This window comes from Engystomops pustulosus, chromosome 10, assembly GCF_040894005.1.
Source record: "Engystomops pustulosus chromosome 10, aEngPut4.maternal, whole genome shotgun sequence".
In the NCBI taxonomy this organism is placed as follows: Eukaryota; Metazoa; Chordata; class Amphibia; order Anura; family Leptodactylidae; genus Engystomops; species Engystomops pustulosus.
Window position 1 is genome coordinate 39,163,757 of NC_092420.1, and position 23,970 is coordinate 39,187,726.

A 23,970-nucleotide genomic window follows, 5' to 3' on the forward strand; every position below is an offset into this window, starting at 1 on the left:
CCAAGCAGCGGGATGGTGAGGCTGATGATGGCGGCATCACCACTGACCATCTGTGTTGACTCCTCAAAGTTACTCAGCACCTGAAAGATATCAGACATCCACGTCCTCATTGTAGACTTGAGGAAGCTGACTGACCTGACTACCAGTACTGGTGGAAGTTTACATCTGGCAGTCTACAATCGCTCTGCGCTGCTGGTAAACTCTGGAAAACATGGTTAATGTTGAATTCCACCTCAGGCATAGTAGGCCTGAGAGACCTGGACCAAAGTAGGCCCCGCAATCCTCGGCGTCGGCAGTATATGAGCAGCCCCAGGGTCAGACTCGGTCCCAGCCTCCACCAAGTTAACCCAATGTGCCGTCAGCGATATATAGTGGCCCTGCCCAGCAGCACTCGTCCACGTGTCCGTGGTCAGGTGGACCTTGTCAGAAACAGCGTTGGTCAGGGCACGGATGATGTTGTCTGACACGTGCTGGTGCAGGGCTGGGACGGCACATCCGGAAAAGTAGTGGCGGCTGGGGACCAAATACCGAGGGGCGGCCGCCGCCATGAGGTTGGAAAAGGTCTCGGTCTCTACCAGCCTATAGGGCAGCATCTCCAGGCTAAGTAGTTTGGAGATGTGGACGTTGAGGGCTTGGGCGTGTGGGTTGCACTGTACTTCGTAAAAATAAAACAGTCTGACCGGAGCTCCTTGTGTGTCCTTATATATATATCCTTTATATATATCCTTTGATAAATCGATGATTTCACTCCTTTCCCAACTATGTTCCAAATTCTTCAGTACACTTCCACACAAACGGTATTTGGATGGGACGGAAGAAGCCGTGGTAGCGAAACCCTGGGTCGGGCGAACTAGCGAGTCTGGCGTCCACATGGTGGATTTTATATGCGCATGTTTTTATTCTATTTTGTGAGTATGTTTTAATAAAATAAACTCCATATATTTGAACATACTACCCTATCTGCTGCTTAATCTCTCCTATAGTAGCTGTACACTATTTGGCTACAGGATGCAAGAAAACGCAGCTTAAAACTGTCTGAATAGCGATCTATTCCCATCCAAATACCGTTTGTGTGGAAGTGTACTGAAGAATTTGGAACATAGTTGGGAAAGGAGTGAAATCATCGATTTATCAAAGGATATATAAAAGGACACACAAGGAGCTCCGGTCAGACTGTTTTATTTTTACTAATTGCTAGATGTGGGATCCATCTGTGACTGTTTGGCAGCTCCTATAGGGGATAGTGTGCATCACAAAAACACTTTTTCTTTTGCACTGTACTTCCTCTTGCGCTCCAGCGTCTGGGGTATGGAGAGCTGAACGCTGCGCATGGAGACATTGGTGGATGCTGTGGAGGATCGTAGAGGCGAAGGTGTGGTTTTCGCACGGGAGGTGTTTGGGCCGGGGTCCTGGAGAGGGGGCTGACTAGCAGAGGCAGCAAGTGACACAGGGGAAGGAGCAGTGATGTGCCCGGCCGGAGGTGAACGGCCTTGGTTCCATTGAGTGGGGTGTTTAGCATTCATATGCCTGTGCATACTGGTGGTGGTTAAGCTGGTAGTGGTGGAACCTCTGCTGATCCTGGTGTGGCACAGGTTGCACACCACAGTCCGTCGGTCATCTGGTGTTTCTTTAAAGAACCTCCAGACTTCCGAAAATCTAGCCCTCACCACGGGAGCTTCACTACGTGAAACATTTGGCGCTGATGCACCAGCTCTGGCCCTGCCTCTCTGTCTGGCCCCACCACTGCCTCTTCCAACCTGTTCTGCTATAGGACTCGCCTCCGTCTCAGAAGCACTGTGTTCACCCAGCTTGGGTCTGTCACCTCATCGTCCTCCGATCCCTCAGTCTGCTCCCCCCTCGGACTTCCTGCCCTGACAACAACTTCACCACTGTCTGACAACCGTGTCTCCTCATCGTCCGACACCTCTTTACACATTTCTTCCAGTACGTCAACAATGTCATCATCACCCACAGACTGCGACCGGTGGAAAACCTGGGCATCGGAAAAGAGCTCAGCAGCAATCGGACAAGTGGTTGGTGACTCTGGGAAGGGTCCAGAAAACAGTTCCTCAGAGTATGCCGGTTCAAATACCAAATTTTCCTGGGAGGGGGCAGACTGGGGGGAAGGAGGCTGAGGTGGAGGAGCTGGAGGAGTGCTGATTTCGGTGACATGGGTGGACTGCGTGGAAGACTGACTGGTGGACAAATGGCTAGAAGCATTGTCCGCAATCCACAACATCACCTGTTCGCACTGTTCTGGCCTCAACAGTGCTCTACCACGAGTCCCAGTAACTTGAGACATGATGAACCTAGGGAGTGTAGCTCTGCGGCGTCCCATTGCTCCCTCATCAGCAGGTGGTGTCTCACCCCGCCCAGGACCACGGCCTCTGACCCCTGCAGTAGTTGGACGCCCTCGTCCTCTACCCCTAGCCCTCGGGTTCAACAGTTTCAAAATTAAAGTGTAAACTGTAAATTTTCTTTGTGTTCTTTTGGTGTTTTTTTTGTGTTTTTGTTTTTTTAACAAAACGATGCTATCCTATTGTTATGGCTAGTTTCTAGCCTACACTGACAGCACACAACTGGATTTTGTGCTGTGCCTGATGACTTTGAGTTATAAAAAAAAAATAAAAGTAAAAATGAAAAAGCAGACTGTGCCTAATTCAATCAAACCCCTAATATATTGTCCCACTTAGGTGTTTGAGATGGATATGTTTGTAACTAAGAGCTAAATATAACGTTCGCAAGTCTCCCTGCAAATTCGTCACAACATGGTACTAGCTGCATTACCAGTGCCAGCAAGGCCAGCCACAAGCAAAAAAAAAAAAATAAATATAACGCTATTCTAGCCCTTACAAGGGCTGTTGGGTTCTTGTATGCCTACTTTCTAACCTACACTGACAGCACACAACTGGATTTTAAGTCACTTTAAGTTTTGAAAAAAAATAAAAAATCGTCAGACTGTGCCTAATTCAATCAAACCCCTAATAAATTGTCCCACTTAGGTGTATGAGTTGGATTCTTGTATGGCTAGTTTCTAACCTACACTGACAGCACACAACTGGATTTTGTGCTTTGCCTGTGATGACTTTTAGTTTTGAAAAAAAAATTAAAGTAAAAAAAAAAAAAATCGTCAGACTGTGCCTAATTCAATCAAACCCCTAATAAATTGTCCCACTTAGGTGTTTGAGATGGATATGTGTGTCACTAACAGTTCACAAGTCTCCCTGCAAATTCGTTACAATATGGTACTAGCTGCACTACTAGTGCCAGCAAGGCCAGCCACAAGCAAAGAAAAAAAAAATATATATATATATATAACGCTATTGTAGCCCTTAGAAGGCCTGTTGGATTCTTGTATGGCTAGTTTCTAACCTACACTGACAGCACACAACTGGATTTTGTGCTTTGCCTGTGATGACTTTTAGTTCTGAAAAAAAAATTAAAGTAAAAAAAAGATCTGCAGACTGTGCCTAATTCAATGAAACCCCTAATAAATTGTCCCACTTAGTGACACACATATCCATCTCAAACACCTAATTCAATCAAACCCCTAATAAATTGTCCCACTATATTATATTTAGCTCTTAGTGACACACATATCCATCTCAAACACCTTAGTGGGACAATTTATTAGGGGTTTGATTGAATTAGGTGTTTGAGATGGATATGTGTGTCACTAAGAGCTAAATATAACGTTCACAAGTCTCCCTGCAAATTCGTCACAATATGGTACTAGCTGCACTACTAGTGCCAGCAAGCCCAGCCATAAGCAAACAAAAAAAAAATATATATAACGCTATTCTAGCCCTAACAAGGGCTGTTGGGTTCTTGTAGACTCACTCCTGCCTAACAGTAAGCTAATATAACAGCCTAACGCTATCCCTGCAGCAGCAGCAGCTCTCTCCCTAACGGCATCCAGACAGAGAATGATGCGAGCAGCGCGGGCAGGGGCTAGTCTATTCCAGGGTCACCTGATCAGGCCAGCCAACCACTGCTATCGATGTGTAAGGGTACCACGTCATGCTGGGTGGAGTGCAGAGTCTCCTGGCTTGTGAGTGGCTCTGTTTCTGGCCGCCAAAAATCAAAACGGCGGGAGATGCCATTTTCTCGAGCTGGCGAAGTATTCGTCCGAGCAACGAGCAGTTACGAGTACGTTAATGCTCGAATGAGCATCAAGCTCGGACGAGTGTGTTCGCTCATCTCTATTTATCACCTTTGCTTTATGGCAAAGTGCTCCATCATGCTGAAAAAGGCATTGTTGATCACCAAACTTCTCTTGGACAGTTGGGAGAAGTTGCTCTTGGAGGACATTCTGGTCCCATTCTTTATTCATGGATGTGTTTTTAGGCAAGACAGTGAGAGAGCCGATTCCCTTGGCTGAGAAGCAACCCCACGCATGAATGGTTGCATGATGCTTTACAGTTGGCATGAGACAAGACTGGTGGTATCGCTCACCTTGTCTTCTCCAGATGTTCCAAACAATTGGAAAGGGGATTCATCAGAGAAAATGACTTTACCCCAGTTCTCAGCAGTCCACTCCCTGTACCTTTTGCAGAATATCAGTCTGTCTCTGTTGTTTTTTCTGGAGAGAAGTGGCTTCTTTGCTGCCCTCCTTGACACCAGGCCTTGCTCCAAGAGTCTCCACCTCACAGTGCAAGCAGATGCACTCACACCTGCCTGCTGCCATTCCTGAGCAAGCTCTGCACTGCTAGTAGCCTGATCCCAAAGCCGAAACACTTTTAAGAGACGTCCTGGCGCTTGCTGGTCCTTCTTGGGTGCCCTGTAGCCTTTTTGGCAACAATGGAACCTCTCTCCTTAAATTCCTTGATGATGCGATAGAATGTTGACTGAGGTGCAATCTTTCTAGCTGCGATACTCTTCCCTGTTAGGCCAGTTTTGTGCAGTGCAATGATGACTGGACATGTTTCTTTAGAGATAATCATGGTTAACAAAAGAGAAACAATGATGCCAAGCACCAGCCTCCTTTTAAAGTGTCCAGTGTTGTGATTCTTACTTAATCATGACAGATTGATGTCCAGCCCTGTCCTCATCAACCCCTATACCTGTGTTAATGGAACAATCTCTGAAACAATGTTAGCTGCTCCTTTTAAGGCAGGCCTGCAATGAAGTTGAAATGTGTTTTGGGGGAAAAAGTTCATTTTCTAGGCAAATATTGACTTTTCAATTAATTGCTGTTAAGCTGATCCAGCTGTTAAGCTGTTAACCTGATGCAGTAGACTTTGTAAAAATGAATATTTGTTTCATTCTCAAAACTTTTGGCCATGATCTTAGATCATAGTTCACATCTAGTTTGGTTCTTGGTGCTGTATTTCTGTACGAAGCTTGTGCAACATCCCCCACCGGGGCCTAGCCTTTTCTAGTGGGCCTGGAGCTGGGTCGGACCAGGGTACCTAGGGCCCATCAGTGAAATTGATTTTCGGGGCCCACCTACTGGTAAATGGAAATATTCTAGAATCAGGGAATTTCTAGACGCTGGCAGTGAAGCAATGAAATAAAAGATAAGCATATGCCTTTCTCCTACCCCCTCTGCAAGTGCACACCTTTTAGTTTGTTAAATGTCATTTAATGTCAGATCATTAATTTTAAGGATGGTATAAGAATTACCCCTGGATTTCTGCTGGTGGTTGGGCTGTGCTTAGGGATGCAAGTGTTAGTAATCCACACCAAACTACCAATAAGAAAATGATGAAAACCTTTATAAGAACTGATGACAATAACCCCACACCCCATAGACAAGTAACACTTGGCTCACTGACCCTATTGATATGACATTATTATAAGCTGAAAGCTGTCTCACACTAGGAGGTTACTCAGGAATTCAATACTGATCGGACACAGGTGGAAAGTAGGATCTAGTACCTCACAGGTGACATGTCTCCTCCTTCAAATCCAGAATCATTGTAAAATCTGGCTGCAGAATTTCCAGGCAGATGTCTTCAGCTCCCTGCAACACATCCCCAACACTGTCTCCCTAAAAATAATACAGTTACATAACAGAAAAATAATAGTTAATTACAGTAATTGTTACCTGGATAACAGAAATGTCTCCTATTGTACATAGCAAAATTGGTTACACGATACCCTCCCCCTATCACCCACGATACCCCTTAACAAAACCACTCAAAAATTAAATTGTGACCCCTAAATACATTACTGTACTACAGTCCCTTAATAATTAATTCAATACCCCTAAAAAATGTGGTGCCCCATAACTACATAATATATGGGGCCCCCTTCAATTGTTTTATATATGGCCCCCTTTAATAAATTATTGTACCTATTTAATGCCCCTTCTCATTCTTTTTTATACAAAATGTACGTGTAGAGTCATTTTATTCCTGTGTTCTAATTTTTAGTATATGTATAATCCCCTTCAAATTATAAACCTGCATATAACACTCCTATTTATTAAAATAACAAAAAAAGTCCAAAAGATGGTGTGAATACCATCTGAAGAGAACGTCGGCACTACCAGACTCACATGGGAAGTTCACAGACAGCCTTGTAATATCGTGGCGTTCAGGTCGGGTGCACTCTTAATGCACGGGTGGTGCTCAACCAAAGAAGAAGTATTCATATAAGTCAAGAGAGACGAAGAAAAGGCGGCACTCACCCAAATAAGAGAATCTTCTTTTTATTCAAAATGATGCATGGGGCAGGGAGGTGCTACATGCTGTAAATCCGGCAACGGGCCGTTTCGGGCACTCTTGCGCTTCGTCTGGCCGTACGGGAGACGTGGGCGGATGTGGCGTATATACACCCCCCGCTGACGTTGTGAGGGAATAGAATCCATTTTCTATTGTGTTCACATACCACGTGTTTTACTATACTCAAGTATCCCACCATCCCCCCCGCGTACACAGATCATCTTTCAGTTACATCCTGGAAAGGCTATTGGAATGTGGGTATGGTCAGTAGGTTCCTTTGTCTCAAGAACCTATAAAAACTGTCTGCAACCTAAATAAATTGGAATTCTCTCAAACATGTGAAGGTCTGAGTGATTCACCGAGCAGCTCGTACTATACATTAATTGGAAACACATCACATTAAGAGATATGGGGATATTTCCCTAACAAAACATGGCGCTCGAACAGCGACATGGGTTTGCATGACGCCTATCGGACAACTTAGGGATAATCCTTTCAGGACAGACAGACCATGCAGCTGCACAAAAAGGTAAGAAGCTTTTTCTTACAATTTGCTCTGTCTCTCCTCGTTTGGGTCGTTCCACGTCCGGTGAGTTGCATGCCTATATTGCCCAGTCCAAAGAATCTTGTTAGTTTATTTGAAAACTCCATGTGATGTGTGGTAGTGTATATGGGTATTGTGTGAGTTGAACATGTGTGTTTGATAGCGCTATTGTGATACTGTACTGTACTGGTTTTAAGAAAGATTATATCCTGGAATAGCCCCTACCTAAGGAGTCACCTAGAAGAGCAGTTGGTGGATCGTAATTCCCTTGAGACAACGGAGACTGAGTTTGGACAGTCAGACTTTATAAATTTATTTTGTGTGGTAGGATCCAAAGCTGCTTCAAGGAAGGGGACTGCAGTCATTTCTTGATGGGCAAACGGTTTAGGAAAAAAAAATATTAAATTAAGTAAAAGTGGTTAAAACTGCCCTAAGGAAGAGTGACTGCGAGTGTGTGCTGGCACTAGAGATATATAGAAAATTATGGGAAAAATTTGCTAGGTAGGTGAGAGGCAATTCAGAGGGAAACCAGTAGTACAGATCTTGAAAGAGAGAGGGAAAAGAGGCTGTAAAGGATGTCAGAGAATGTTGGAAAAGGACAAGTATATCATTGGTAAATGGAAAGGTTCTTAAAAGAACAAAGGCTGGTTGCATAATAATGATACGATGGAAATTGCAAGTGGATAGAAGAAAGTTACAGAGGAAGTGACCAGAGGAGGTTATAAAGAAACAGCCATAGGAAATTTTGTGTTGTATGAGTGTTATGACGATGACGGACAAAAACGTTGGACAGACAAAAGACAAAGACAACATTCAGGAAAGGTTCTGCCTCCACCCTAAAATGGTGGATGAATTGATGTATGGAAACAAAGAAACAGACTGGCGGGAGACATGTGCATGCAATGTGGGACCTAGACCCAACCCCCACACTGGAATATATCCGGTCAAGACTATGTTTCTCCTGTAGGGGGCATCTCACTTTGATACCAGACCAGTGATATGGAGAATAAATCATTGCCTAAAGATCTTTGGATTTGCACCCACAGTTCGCTCAGCTGTATTTAGCTATATTTGGCTATTGCTGTAACTATAGAGGACAACTAAGATATAGTACCCAGGGAATAAATGTGGGAGCCTGTGCCTGCTTATCTAAGAGTTACGTCTCAGAACTTCAAAGTCCAAAAACCCGGGTAGTAACATATTTGTTACGGATTTTGGTCTTCTGTGTGGAGAGCTCATGGACGGTTGTGCAGTCCCAATTGGGTTCCCTGAGCTGACCCTTGCCAGATACTGTAGATGTTCTATGAGTTTATTACTTTATACAGTCCTGCAGATAATGGCAAATATATAAATATGTGTTTTGTCTATATGATGTGTAGTGCTAATGGTATTTCATCAGAGTTACCAGATGTGAGGAAAGCACAGCACACAATTGTGGAAATTGTTCATTGCAGGCTTGGACCTGAGACACCTTGTGATTTATGTTTAATAAAATCAGAAATGTAGTGTAAAACTTTATAATACACCTAAAGTTTGAAGGGTGTGGTCAAAAGTTTTTGCAATTTGTGTAGGATGATACAGTGAACTTAGATGTTACAATGGTGTGTTAGATTCTTTCTTTGTTATCCTGGTATGCTGGGACACGTAGTACTACAGACACCACAGGGAGAAGGAGGGGGCTGCCTCCCCCCTTGTCTCAGTGAACACAGGAGAGGGGGGGGGGACAAGTGTTGGAATGTTAAGAGAAGAAAGGAACAATGAGAATGTGTGTTCATTACTGAGGACTGATAACCCTCATGGCCCTAAGCAGATTTTGGGTTTGATTCGGTGCAACCTCTGTAATTTTAATGTTTTAACCAGGAGTACAACCTCCCTATGATCCCACACTATTAGTCCTATTCAGCAGCTATGACTGAGATTATTATTAGGAGCTTTTTAGGCAGAAGTTATAACACTCCTAGAAGCCTCCTACGTCATTGACTCTAGTGATGCTTCTGCCCAGTATGTGCCCCCAGGATGACTGTATAGTTTTAAAATAATACAGCATTGATACATCGGCATTGGTCTGAAAACTGTGTTTTTTTCTGGAGTATATTGTTCACTTTCTATTGTTCTCATTTAAGTTTAAGCCAAGCACCTCAGAGGACAGGAAACAGACCGGAAGCTCTGCTGATCGTGTGTAACATGACAACCTGGACCCTTCTTGGTTTTGTATCCTACTGCTGCCTACGTATAAAAAGCTTCTGTAGTAGTTTTGGACTATCCTGTTACTATTTCACCTCTTCATGACTAGAAACCTTGGTTACAATGTGCCCTCTTTATGATGTATTACATTGAATCCAGCTCCACTACTTTTGCTAGATTCAAAGGGGGGAGACATGAGGTAGACGGGTTGTATTTAAAATTTTCTATTAACTTAATGATTAATGAACCAGTTACCTTTTAATATGTCAAAACTGAATATATCATTCATCTGCATTTTAAGTTTTTTGTAGATGGCTTTAGAAACCAGGAATGAGGTTAATTCTACATCAGATGTGCAGTGGTCACACAACATGAGGTAACAAAAGCAGAACCACTCCTAACCTACCTGTCTGAACAGGAGGCGGAGGTGAGGGCACTGATGGAGGGGTGTAAAGTGGCAGAGGGTAAGAATGTGAGTCTTTTGGGATTCCTTATGATTTCTAACCTCATATAGTACGTTTATCAACAACTATGAGACTTTGAAATAGCTGATAGAGGCCTTGGTGTTACAATAAAGGTCCATACTAGAAGGTAAACCTATAAAGTTCTAACACATGAAGTGACCATACTGGTTACTAGAAAGCTTAGGGGAAAGGAGCCTAGATCAGTACAGTCCATGACCCTCGCTGGCCCAGTAGGTTTATCTATACTCCTGTCTATATAGAAACCGGCTTCACAGGTGAGGAAGCAAGACTGGAGTAAAACTGGGACCCAATGGATGGAGGGTGGACTATGACAAAAAGGTGACAAGCAATGTCTGCCAAGGGCCCTTTACCTTATGATGGTTCACTGCACCCACAGGGTGAAACACCAGTCTAAGACTCTATATGCTCCGTGGTGGATAAGTATTGAGTATCACTTAGATTCCCTTTTGCTACTGTCCATTTACACAAGTATGCATATATTTATATGCTTAGTACAATGTAGGGAGAGTAGTGAAAACCCTCATATATACACTCCGAAGCCGCTTTACCCCTTCCAGAGGTTGCAGATTGGCTAAGTACAGCTACCAAAGGTAAATAGCTATGAACATGTGCTTGTGTGTGTGGACCTCTTTTCTGGGTAATCTGAACCCTATCCTGTAACTAAAGCAATTGTAAAGACTACATCCAGGGATCGAGGAATATGTTAGTCCACTTATTCTAGAGACTATAACGAGGAATAAAGTAAAAATCTCTGTTGGGGTAGTAATATAGTTGACGAGAGCTCTAGGGAATAAAAAGGCTTTTCACCTACTGAGGTTGTTTTTAGAATTGCCCCATGGATGAACATATACTTCCCTAAGGTTGTCCAGAGGTGTCATAGAGAATTGGTGGGATGTCCAAAACCTGCAGATACATTTTTTCTTAGGTGCATAACCAAGTATCTGTTTCAGTTCCAGAACCTAAAGTAGCTAAAGCAGAGGACCTGCACCCAGGTGATGAGATGGTCCTGGTGTGACACCTGAGAGTCTTTTGAAGAGTCATCCCAAGTACCTACAACGAGACTGCGACAGCTGAAGAAGGGCGCAGGACCCAGAGACTACAGAACATGAAGCTGTGTATCTTGATGCTTCTATGGACATTGCTACTCTTACCACTTGCAGCATCACTAAGAAAGATTGTGATCATAACATAATGTCTTTCATGGGCTATGCAAAAGAAAGCTGTGACAGTGTGTGCGCTGTACTATGTCTAGTAGTACTCAGGGGTTGGTAGGGTGACATGTATAAGGATATACACCAATAGGATGTAGAGATTCTGCCCTTCACAATGGATTTACATGAATTGTGTTGTGATGTTATGTTCAGGATGCTCAGGAGGGAAGCAGGTGAAGAGGTCAGATAAGTCCTGGATGTGTGATTAGCACATGTCAATGTACCACCTGAGCAGTACCTGAAATTATTCACAAAAGGGAGGAATTGTGAGGGTATAGAATCCATTTTCTATTGTGTTCACATACCACGTGTTTTACTATACTCAAGTATCCCACCATCCCCCCACGTACACAGATCATCTTTCAGTTACATCCTGGAAAGGCTATTGGAATGTGGGTATGGTCAGTAGGTTCCTTTGTCTCAAGAACCTATAAAAACTGTCTGCAACCTAAGTAAATTGGAATTCTCTCAAACATGTGAAGGTCTGAGTGATTCACCGAGCAGCTCGTACTATACATTAATTGGAAACACATCACATCGAGAGATATGGGGATATTTCCCTAACAACGTCACCCGTCATGGAGTGTCATGTGATAAGGGAAAACAAGGGAGTGTGTGTGTTCGTAGTGGGCGTCACGTGATCCGGTCATGTGACCGCAGTCGGATGCGCAGTTGTTCCGGACCCACGTGATCGCCGCAACTACGAAGGTAGAATAACAAATACATTATGACATTACATCACATTGCAAAAACATATTAAAATCATTCTACATGAACGATGTGATACTAAAAAAATTGATGAGTGCTACTATTGCATACTGTTATCAACTCAACCATGAATCAGAAAAATACTGCCATATCGTTCTTATCATTAAGGCCAATTGGGCCTTCTGCTTCTGTCTTTAGAATCCATCTCGCCTCACATCTCAACAGTTCTCTATGTCTGTCTCCCCCATTAGTATTAGTCAAAACCCGTTCGATGACTGCAAAAGAAAGCACATCCGGATTACCTTCATGCGCTGTTCTTATATGTTGTATGAGTCTTGAGGAGCCTTTCCCTGTATGTATAGAACGATGGCGTTCCCTAAATCTAATATAGAGGGATCAAATAGTTTTTCCTATATAGAAACGTTTTCAGGGACAGAAGATAACATAAACTACATAGTCCGTTTTACAACTGATAAATTGTTTCACTGACATTGTGGTGCCCCCAATCTGGAGGGTATTAGTCATAAGGTGGAATTTACAAAAGTTGCAATTATGACATTGAAAATTGCCTTTCGGGGTTTCTCTGTCTAACCATGTAGTCGTGTTTTCTCCAAATCTACTTTTAACCAACAAATTCTTCATAGTTGGATTTTGTCTAAAGGTTACTATAGGTGCATTCCTAGTTACCTTTTCTAAGTCTGGATCTCTCTCTAAAATACTCCAATTTTTCTGTATTACTTTTTTGATGTTTTCCTCATTTGGTCCAAAATCAAAAGTGAATGTGAATCTGTCTTTTTTCATCTCTCCCTTCGTTTTTCGTTCCCCATACAGCAGTTGCCTCCTGTCTAATTGCAGAGCTTTCTCATATGCTGACCCAATAATTTCGTCAGGATACCCTCTAACTCTGAGTCTATCCCTCAATTCAAGTGCTTGTCTCTGAAAGGAGTCATCAGTGTCGTTAATGCGTCTCAATCGGACAAATTGTCCGTATGGTACGGCTTTCTTGACGTGATCTGGATGTGCGCTATCAAAATGCAACAGGGCGTTTGTGGCTGTGGGTTTTCGGTAGCCGCTAACCTGGATATGATCCAAAGAAATGTCCACCTGGATGTCCAAAAATTCAAGGTGTCTATTGCCGAAATTGCTCGTGAATCTCATGTTCATCTTGTTACCCTCATTTAGAAATTTCACAAAGTCATGGAAATCAGACTCAGATCCGGACCAGGCCATGAACACATCGTCGATGTACCTTAAATATGTATGTATATACTTTATATATGGGTTGGTGGTGTTGAGAATAAATCTGCTTTCAAAAACCACCAAAAATATATTTGCAAAGGTACATGCGACCGGTGTGCCCATGGCCGTGCCCGTAATCTGGTTAAATCATTGATTATTGAATAAAAATGAATTATGGGTCAAGATGAACATGAGAACTTCATGAACAAACCCGATAAAGGCCCCGCTTTTGCCTACTTTTTGTAGAACCAGACATATGGCTTCAACTCCCTCCTGATGTGGAATACGCGTGTAAAGACTCTCGACGTCAATAGATGTAAGTTTGAGGTCTTCCCGCCAGGGGATATTCTCTACAGCCCGCAAAAAACAGTCTGTATCCTTCAGATATGAAGGTATGTGTGTAAGGATGGGTCTTAATAGCCAATCTAAATATTGTGAAAGAGACTCGGTCACCGAGCCGATCCCGGCCACTATGGGGCGGCCCGGGGGTCGGCTCGGTGACTTGTGGATCTTGGGGAGAAAATACCATGAGGGTTTTTTTGGAAATTTTGGAAGGAGTTTTTCAGCTGTCTTGGCTGATAATATTTTGTTTTCTACCACCCTTCTCAAGATGGTATGTAATTGTGAGATATATTTTGTTGTAGGATCTCCTTTCAAACGTATATATGTCGTGGTGTCGTTCAATTGTCTCTCAGCCTCTGTTATATAATAATCTCTCTGCATGATCACAATATTACCCCCCTTGTCGGACGGCTTAATTACTATCGATTTCTCCTTTTTGAGTTTTTGTAAGGCTTTCCATTTTTCACTCGTTAAATTAGGATTCCGATTAGGGTAAATCAGAGCCTTAACTTCTCTACAAACTTGTTCATAAAATATATTGATAGATGAGCCGGCCGGCAAGGGGGGACAAAGCGTGGATCGATGAGTTGCAAGTTCTCAGTACTACAGCATTGGAACAGAAAATCTCACAACTAGCCAAAAAAGAGGTACGCCTGTTCTGGACCATTAAATCATTAAAAACATACAGCGAACATGATCGGGCCCCCAGAGGTCTACGCCCGTATTAAGAAGCATCCCAATACCAAGAGGAACCAACTTTTATTGCAAAATGGAATGCCATTCAACTAACCTGCTCACTGGAACTAATGAGATTAGTTTTAAGTAAAAATGAGGAAGAATACGAACATGTCACGTTAGAGTTATGCAGAGCCAAGACAGAGCTGAGAACCCGCCTAACCGATAAACAAAATGAGATGTTTCATAAAAAGTTAGAAAAAAGATTAATCCCCTTACAAGCAGAAATTAAGGAGAAGAAACGTGACACGTTTATGCGAGATAAAAGCGACTTTGAGTCTGGCTGTGTGTTTACCTGGTGATCTAGGAAACCATTAAAACGTAATAAATTTAATAAACGCCGAACAACAGATTTTTTGGACAACAGAGTCTGACTCCAGCAGCTCTGAAGACCGAGGCTCTGCAATAGCTGCCAATAGAGAAGAACCTATTTCCACAGTAACAAATGTCCCTTTATGGGGAACGAATCAAGACGTAGAGTCCGAAGGGGAAGGTGCCGGAAAAGGAAGAGGAAAATGGAGATTGAGCCAGAAAAGAAAGAAAGTTTCCTGGCGATAAACTCAGCGATTCCCTCTCCGCAAGAACCATCAGGATCCAACGTAATCAACTTGTCTCCAGTAACTCTGGACAATGCATGTTTGTCGGCCTTATCAAAAGGCCTTAATTTCAGTTTCCCTAGAGACTTTGATTTTGTGCAGTTCCAAATTGATTTGTATAAATCCATCAGAAATATAGCACTAAGAAAATTGTTTGACAATACTACTGCCTCTAGGGATAATCAAAATGTAAAAAGGTTAGAAGGTGAAACACCATGCATAGGCCCACTGGGTTTTCAAATTGACACCCCTCCTGAGATGATTGACCTTACTTGTTTAGACGTATTAGAACAATTACTGAGGGAGAATGATGGCGTTGAACTAGATGCATCAGCCTCCAAAGACATAATCACGACTGATTTCAGAGGTGGAAATCGATCCACGTTTTGTCCCCCCTTGCCGGCCGGCTCATCTATCGATATATTTTATGAACAAGTTTGTAGAGAAGTTAAGGCTCTGATTTACCCTAATCGGAATCCTAATTTAACCAGTGAAGAATGGAAAGCCTTACAAAAACTCAAAAAGGAGAAATCAATAGTAATTAAGCCGGCCGACAAGGGGGGTAATATTGTGATCATGCAGAGAGATTATTATATAACAGAGGCTGAGAGACAATTGAACGACACCACGACATATATACGTTTGAAAGGAGATCCTACAACAAAATATATTTCACAATTACATACCATCTTGAGAAGGGCGGTAGAAAACAAAATATTATCAGCCAAGACAGCTGAAAAACTCCTTCCAAAATTTCCAAAAAAACCCTCATGGTATTTTCTCCCCAAGATCCACAAGTCACCGAGCCGACCCCCGGGCCGCCCCATAGTGGCCGGGATCGGCTCGGTGACCGAGTCTCTTTCACAATATTTAGATTGGCTATTAAGACCCATCCTTACACACATACCTTCATATCTTAAGGATACAGACTGTTTTTTGCGGGCTGTAGAGAATATCCCCTGGCGGGAAGACCTCAAACTTACATCTATTGACGTCGAGAGTCTTTACACGCGTATTCCACATCAGGAGGGAGTTGAAGCCATATGTCTGGTTCTACAAAAAGTAGGTAAAAGCGGGGCCTTTATCGGGTTTGTTCATGAAGTTCTCATGTTCATCTTGACCCATAATTCATTTTTATTCAATAATCAATGATTTAACCAGATTAAGGGCACGGCCATGGGCACACCGGTCGCATGTACCTTTGCAAATATATTTTTGGTGGTTTTTGAAAGCAGATTAATTCTCAACACCACCAACCCATATATAAAGTATATACATACATATATAAGGTACATCGACGATGTGTTCATGGCCTGGTCCGGATCCGAGTCTGATTTCCATGACTTTGTGAAATTTCTAAATGAGGGTAACAAGATGAACATGAGATTCACGAGCAATTTCGGCACCTTAGACACCTTGAATTTTTGGACATCCAGGTGGACATTTCTTTGGATCATATCCAGGTTAGCGGATACCGAAAACCCACAGCCACAAACGCCCTGTTGCATTTTGATAGCGCACATCCAGATCACGTCAAGAAAGCCATACCATACGGACAATTTTTTTAGAGGGTGATACCGCGCTCCATATATATGGGGCTGTATCTCGGGTGGTGGTAGGGATACAGAGGGTGTGACTGTTGGTGTATGTAGAAAAGATATGTAACAGAACGGGGTGTAATGGAAAAGCTGCTGCGTCCTCTGGTTGTCAGGTGATAGAACCTGATGTACATAGGAGAGTTATTGGATTTTAAAACCAGTACATTGGTCGCGCTGCTCGTCGTGTAGCACTTTAGTGTGGATCTTAGTGGTGCAGATAAATAGCAATTGATCTACAAACAGATGTAAATTTTCAATGAACAACATTTAATACATCATAGATTTTGAGTACAAAGTAACAATAAAAGGCATAAATGGTAAAAATGGTAAAAATGGACAACGCGTTTCGGGGCGGGATTGGCCCCTTCTTCAGGTCCCGATAATTCTGTAACATGTAAAGATGATGAATCATAACTAGAGTCGTTACTGTAATGATGATATTAATACATGTGACTATGTAGGAGTATTGGTAATAAATACTAAAACAAAAGATAAAGTCTAAATCACATCAGTAATAAGTATAGACCAGTAACAGATAGGTGTAGTTAAAACAAAGGAATAAAGAAATAAAGAGATTCATAATTCATACATAGACACTCAAGATTAATCAATCAATACAATTAATACAAGGAGCTTATACCAATTGGTATAAAAGTTTTGAGGAAGAAGTTTTAAAAAATTTTTAAAAATATGTAGACATAGTATAAAATATATATATATACACCAATAAAGTGTATATATAAATAAAGTGTATATATAAATAGAACTGACCTCTCTGTACTCTGAGATTGGGTTGATTGCTGGTAGGGGAAGAGAGGAAGGGTGACATATGTTAAGGGGACGTTATGGAAACAATTAGTGAGGTGAGTAAATTATTATGTTAAATGACTAACCTCTTGTGCTGGAGGGTAGAAAGGAATACTGAGCGTGGGGTGACCAATGTTAAAAGGTACCTGTAAAGCTGAAGGTAATGGATAAATATGCTTAGTGGATAGTATGGAAGAGAGCATAGCGTTGGTAGAGAGCGTGGAGAGCGACTTACTCGGTATCCTGTCTGTCCCGGCTGGCAGCAGCTGAGAGAATGATCGCAGCCGGTGGCGGGCGGAGGTATATATAGTGGTGGGGGAAAGGCGCGCATGCGCATTTCGTGAGAGTCCTCACAGCGGTCTGCGCATGCGTGGATTGCGGAGATTGTTGCTGCTGGGTCAAGATGATGGGAGACTAGGAAGATGTATTGGAGTGTTGGTAATTAAGTCGGCAGGTGGGGAGAGAGAAAAAGGGGAAGGAGAAGGAATGGATTAAATGTAAGTCTTACTAGAACATGTTAAAAATAGTGGGACTATGTAGATAAAGGTAAACTTGGATAGGGAGATGGTGATGTAGAATGGTACTGATATCATTAATAGCGTATGTGTTGGGCACTGGGGAAGGTGGACTTATGGGAATATGTTTATAAGAGTCTAAATAAATATATACACAGGTGGATGGGTGTATAGTGAATAATTTTTGTAATTTATTATATCTTTTCTATTGATTCATTTAGGTCAAATGGGCTCATAGTGTTCAATTTAAATATCCAAAAGTTTTCCCTTTTGATCAGCCTCTCAGATCTATTAGGATGATTTTTCAGAATCTGTTCTATTATGCTGACTCTGGCTAGGGAGAGATCCTTATTATGATGGAACTTAAAGTGCCTGGAAACGCTATGTAGTAAATAGCCTGCTTTAGTCTTGCTGCGGTGTGCATTGATTCTCTCCCTGAAGGGTTGAGTTGTACGACCGACATATTGGAGAGAGCAGGGGCATACTAGTAGGTAAATGACATGGTCTGAGGAACAATTGACAAAGGACTGTATCGGAAAAGTCTCAGAATACGGACAATTTGTCTGATTGAGACGCATTAATGACACTGATGACTCCTTTCAGAGACAAGCACTTGAATTGAGGGATAGACTCAGAGTTAGAGGGTATCCTGACGAAATTATTGGGTCAGCATATGAGAAAGCTCTGCAATTAGATAGGAGGCAACTGCTGTATGGGGAACGAAAAACGAAGGGAGAGATGAAAAAAGACAGATTCACATTCACTTTTGATTTTGGACCAAATGAGGAAAACATCAAAAAAGTAATACGGAAAAATTGGAATATTTTAAAGAGAGAGATCCAGACTTAGAAAAGGTAACTAGGAATGCACCTATAGTAACCTTTAGACGAAATCCAACTATGAAGAATTTGTAGGTTAAAAGTAGAATTGGAGAAAACACGACTACATGGCAGAGAAACCCCGAAAGGCAATTTTCAATGTCATAATTGCAACTTTTGTAAATTCCACCTTATGACTAATACCCTCCAGATTGGGGGTACCACAATGTCAGTGAAACAATTTATCAGTTGTAAAACGGACTATGTAGTTTATGTTATCTTCTGTCCCTGAAAACGTTTCTATATAGGAAAAACTATTTGATCCCTCTATATTAGATTTAGGGAACACCATCGTTCTATAAATACAGGGAAAGGCTCCTCAAGACTCATACAACATATAAGAACAGCGTATGCAGATAATCCGGATGTGCTTTCTTTTGCAGGCATCGAACGGGTTTTGACTAATACTAATGGGGGAGACAGACATAGAGAACTGTTGAGATGTGAGGCGAGATGGATTCTAAAGACAGAAGCAGAAGGCCCAATTGGCCTTAATGATAAGAACAATATGGCAGTATTTTTATGATTCATGGTTGAGTTGATAACAATATGCAATAGTAGCACTCATCAATTTTTTTAGTATCACATCGTTCATGTGGAGTGATTTTAATATGTTTTTGCAATTTAATATGTATTTGTTATTCTACCCGACTGCGGTCACATGACCGGATCACGTGATGCCCACTACGAACACACACACCCCCTTGTTTTCCCTTATCACATGACACTCCATGACGGGTGACGTCAGCGGGGGGTGTATATATACGCCCACATCCGCCCACGTCTCCCGTACGGCCAGACGAAGCGCAAGAGTGCGTGAAACGGCCCGTTGCCGGATTTACAGCACCTCCCTGCCCCATGCATCCTTTTGAATAAAAAGAATATTCTCTTATTTGAGTGCCGCGTTTTCTTCGTCTCTCTTGACTTATACTCCTATTTATTAATTTACACATAGTTTCCTCACATTTTTTGATTCTATCATATAAAGCCCCCCAAATTGTCAGCAAAGACTACCCCAGTAACCTGGAGCATGTAATCAGCTTTCTTTATACAGGCAGTCCCTGGGTTACATACCAGATAGGTTCTGTAGGTTTGTTCTTAAGTTGAATTTGTATGTAAGTCGGAACTGTATATTTTATCATTGTAGCCCTCAGCCAGAACTTTTTTGGTCTCTGTGACAATTGGATTTTAAAAATGTTGGGTTGTCATAAGAATCAATATTAACACTAAATCTTCATTACAGACATCTGTGATAACTGTTATAGCTGTTTATTGTAGCCTAGGACTAAAGGACAATAAATTCCCAATATCCAGAGGTCCGTTTGTAACTAGGGGTTGTATGTAAGTCGAGTGTTCTTAAGTAGGGGACTGCCTGTAACCATTTGCCGAGTGTTGTTCCAACGTGGAAACATTTACTTTTAATCCTCTATTGTCATTGACGTCTCTACCTTCAAACTGCCCTGCATTTTTGTAATGATTAATTCTGTCCGGATATCCTGATGTTTCAGGCATGTGATGTGTGCTGAGTTCCATTGTGTGTCATACATTCTGATTGCAGAGTGTGCACCGTCCATGTGCAGGAATCCAGTGTACACAACCCATGCGCAACACATCAGACAAACTAGGCAGTTTGAAAGTAGAAAAGTCAATTACAATGGATGGTGGTGCTGACCCTGACTTTGATGTTCAGCTCCCACCTTCTTGTGCTCTTTAACACACAGAGTAAAAGTTAGTTTTTTGCAACTGAACTTGGATATGAGGAAAGAGGATAACGTGATGCACAAGTCACTGGTTTACTGGGCATATCCCTGTTGACTGGTTCCCTTTAAATTGATTTATTTCTGTATACTGCCCCCCAAACATTTTATATACTGGGGCACCTTTACTAAGAACAGAGCAGTGTGTACTATGTGCAGTTTGCAGAGAGCACTAGATTCAGGATTTCTGGCACCCATTCTGCATGAATCTGCACCTTTAACATGGGGCGTGCAACATACTTGTCAGACTCTGCATGATAAATGTGGCGCGCTGTCCAACTGTGCACCGGAAACGCCACTCTATGTCCAGAAATTTGTGTCACGTGCAACCATGATACAAATCAGTTGCATGGCACACATATATGGCGCAGGCACTTCTTATATACCTGTGCAAGCAGTTTGCACATAAAAGAATGTGCAAAGTAAGACAGAAAACTGGCACAAGGTCCTTACTAAATGTGGCTCACTATGTTATCCCTTTGCATTTTCCAAACTAGGCCCCCTTGTGAAATATACACACTGAGCCACCCCATGCATTACACACAACGAGAGTGACCCCCTTCATGAAATAAATAGAACATGCCCTCTCAATTGGAATGCATCCCTCATTAAACACAATAGGCCCCCCATACATTTTACACCTTCTGTGGCTTGAAATTTCTTTTTACTGTACTCACCTAAATTTCTATTTGTTCTCCTGCATCCTCTTCTTGCTGCTGCAGTTGGGCCTAAAATGGATGTTGTTATGAGAGTGGTCCGCAGGAATAATGCAGCAGCCTGATAGTAGATTGCACAGGGGTTTTATACTCCCTCGGGTCAGGTGGTAGCACCTCTCCAATCACACTCCTGCTAACAATACAGCCAAATAATTGGATAATTACTTATACCAACTTAACTGTTGCCTTTCCAGGCAGAATCTACAGCTGCAATTACACAATATTCTCCTAGCATTATCTTCTGGGTGAAGATAATGGAACCTGACATGGAGAGGGCACTATTCGCAACTACCACCTTGCCCATACATTGGCAGGGGTGTTGCACTTGGTTCTAGGTGCTTTATTTCAGTATGGAGCTTGGTTCGAGGTGCTGTATTTATGTACGGAGCTTGGATCTTGGGCTGTATTTTTGTAGGGAGCTTGTTTCTGGGGCTGTATCTTTGTACAGAACTACTGCTATCTACTGGATATACTGCTGTATTTTTGAATGGAACCTCGTTTTAGTGCTATATTTCTGTATTGCCATTGGTTGTGGTTCTGTATAGAAATACAGAACTAGGTTCTGTATAGAAATACAGAACAGGGGCGTGGCTTGACTATGGTGCCACGAGGAAGCTCTTTGTTTGAGCTCCAAACTGATACGACCTTACCTCTGGCTCCCTGCTTGTTCCCTCTGTGCCTCCATGCCAACCAGAAAGGGTAGCCAGTCCCAGTAACTCCTCCTGTTCTCTGATCCTGGCTTCCACCTGCTCTGCAGGTATTGGGAGACTCCCCCCTCCACTGGGCTGACAATGGCAGCTTCAGAAAACATGGCACTACAGCGCCCTGCCAAGCGGCAGCAGCAGAAGGTAGCCTGCCTCTCCTCCTCGAGTGTGCTGCAGGCTGACTCTGGCTCTCTGAACTCAGCTCCGGCGCATGGACGATGCACAGAGCTTCCCCGTTCCTTTCTCCACAGGTGACATTGAATACCTCTGGCTCCAGCAGCACCCCTGGAGGGCTAAAGCATGCAGATGAGTGCCTGCCACATGAGAGTACCCCTGATGGCGTCACAACTACCAGTGGCCAGAGCCATGCTGCCCTATCTAGCAGCTCCCCCTACTTCTCAAGTGCCTCCCCACATACTGGGCAAACAATCCTTTCTGATGACTTGCATTTCTTAAAGGGTCTCATCCAGGCCCTTTCTACTAAAGGGGACTCTGTAGTAGCCCATTTGGAGCATTCACATCAAGAGGCCCTTAAAGCATTGAGGCAGGAAGTGGATGTTATCACTAAGTGCTCCGTGTCCACTGAACACACTCTCAACTCACTCAATGATCTGAGTACCCAGCTAACACAATACCGTGATGAACCCAAGTCCTTGCTCTTGGAAAAAGCTGAAAACACACTGTAGAAATGCAGGGGCCTCGCAATAGCCCTGTGGGCTCAGAGATCAGTAACCTATGTCCTCTCAATAATGACCCCTTCCTGAAATTAAATCACCTGAGGATACCACTGTACTCAGTGGACGGCTCTAATTCAGCCCAGGATTATATTTCAAGCTCAGGGCTTCCTTCTCTACCGGAAAATACCTTGTTTCCCTGAAATCCCCATTAACAGCTGAAGACCTAACTGTGAATAAAAACTCCTCGAATGGGAAAGCTCCCAGACCTGATGGGTTTTCCCTAATTTACTACAAATGTCTAAAAGCAGACCTGTCCTCCTACATGCTGACTGCCTTAAACTCACTAAGCTCTGGCTCTCCTCTTCCTGCGGACACTCTTTGAGCCAACATCACAGTGTTGCCAAAACCCATGATTCTTCTCTCTACCCGTCTCATGCCTTTAGTTATTATAATCATCCATCCAACCAAGTGGATTTTATCTATGGCCGCATGGCCAGAGACAACACTATAAGGGCCATCAACCTAATTCACTATACTTGTGTAAATTCCAAAGCTTTAGCATTGTTTTTCACAGATGTTGAAAAGGCATTTGACAGGGTTAACAGGATCATTTAACTGAAACACTGCACGATATAGGCCTGAAGTGCAATATGATGCAGTGGATGCTGTCCGTTTACTACCATGGTACGAGTCAATGGAATCCTCTCTAATGACTTCCTGGCCCGTAACAGCACATGTCAGGGTTGTCCCCTATCACCCCTTATTTTTGTCTACCCTCAAGCAACTCCTATGCCTCATCAGACCGGACCACAATATTTCTGATTTATTTGCGATTTCTAACTTCTCTAAATCTCTAAAACTTTAGCAGTAACATTGTCTCCAGCCGAGAAGGATTGTTTAGCCAGCTCCTTCTCTTTCCTGTGGTCCTCTGAAGCCCTTTCATACCTGGTCACAAACATTTCTACTGATCCTAAAGACTATACTGGCTGAATTTTCCACCTCTCCTCAAGGCAATTAAAACGGACTGTGACTCCTGTGGTAAAGGTGCTTTCACATGACTAGGTCATTGCACAATCTTCAAAATAATTGTCCTTCCACATATACTTTTCAGGCACTACGCATTTCTCTCCCATCAACTTTTTTCCATGTCATACTAGAAGTAAAACACTCGTTCATTTGATAGGTAAACCAGCAAGATTGAAAAAGAAGGTTATATATAGACCCAAAGACAGAGGTAGCCTTGCCCTTCCTGATATCAGATCTTTTTATAAATCAGATCGTCATGTGAGGGTGGTAGAATAGTAAACCCTGGGTGCCCCTCAAACAGCACTTCTCTCACATGCCTCTGCCCCCTTGGCTAAACAAATCCCTTTTGCTAAGACTGTAATCATCTGACCATGTGACCCACCCTGAAGGTCTGTCACTGGGACACTGTGAAAGGTCCTCTCCTTTCCTCTTATTAAGCCATGTCTCTTATCCTGGGATATCCTCACCTTTTGCCCTGCTCACAAGAGCTTACAGTCTATGAGGATGAAGGAATTGACACAAGAGGTAAAAGAGATTGTATAATGGTCCATCCATTCTTTATAAGGGAACAATATAAAAT

At 42.6% G+C, this 23,970-nt stretch overlaps 2 long non-coding RNA genes across 2 annotated transcripts in view; both read right to left on the reverse strand.

Annotated features, from left to right (window-relative positions):
* Window positions 1-23,970, reverse strand: part of LOC140104017 (uncharacterized) — a 156,719-nt gene that overhangs the window by 14,371 nt on the left and 118,378 nt on the right. The window contains exon 3 of the long non-coding RNA XR_011850226.1: window positions 5,881-5,992. This is a non-coding gene — a long non-coding RNA (uncharacterized lncRNA). The remainder of the gene's footprint in view (window positions 1-5,880; window positions 5,993-23,970) is intronic.
* LOC140105183 (uncharacterized) lies at window positions 16,533-17,273 on the reverse strand. The gene is made up of 3 exons (XR_011850511.1): window positions 17,204-17,273; window positions 17,082-17,110; window positions 16,533-16,695 (listed from the first exon to the last, which is right to left on the reverse strand). It is a non-coding gene; the product is annotated as an uncharacterized lncRNA (long non-coding RNA).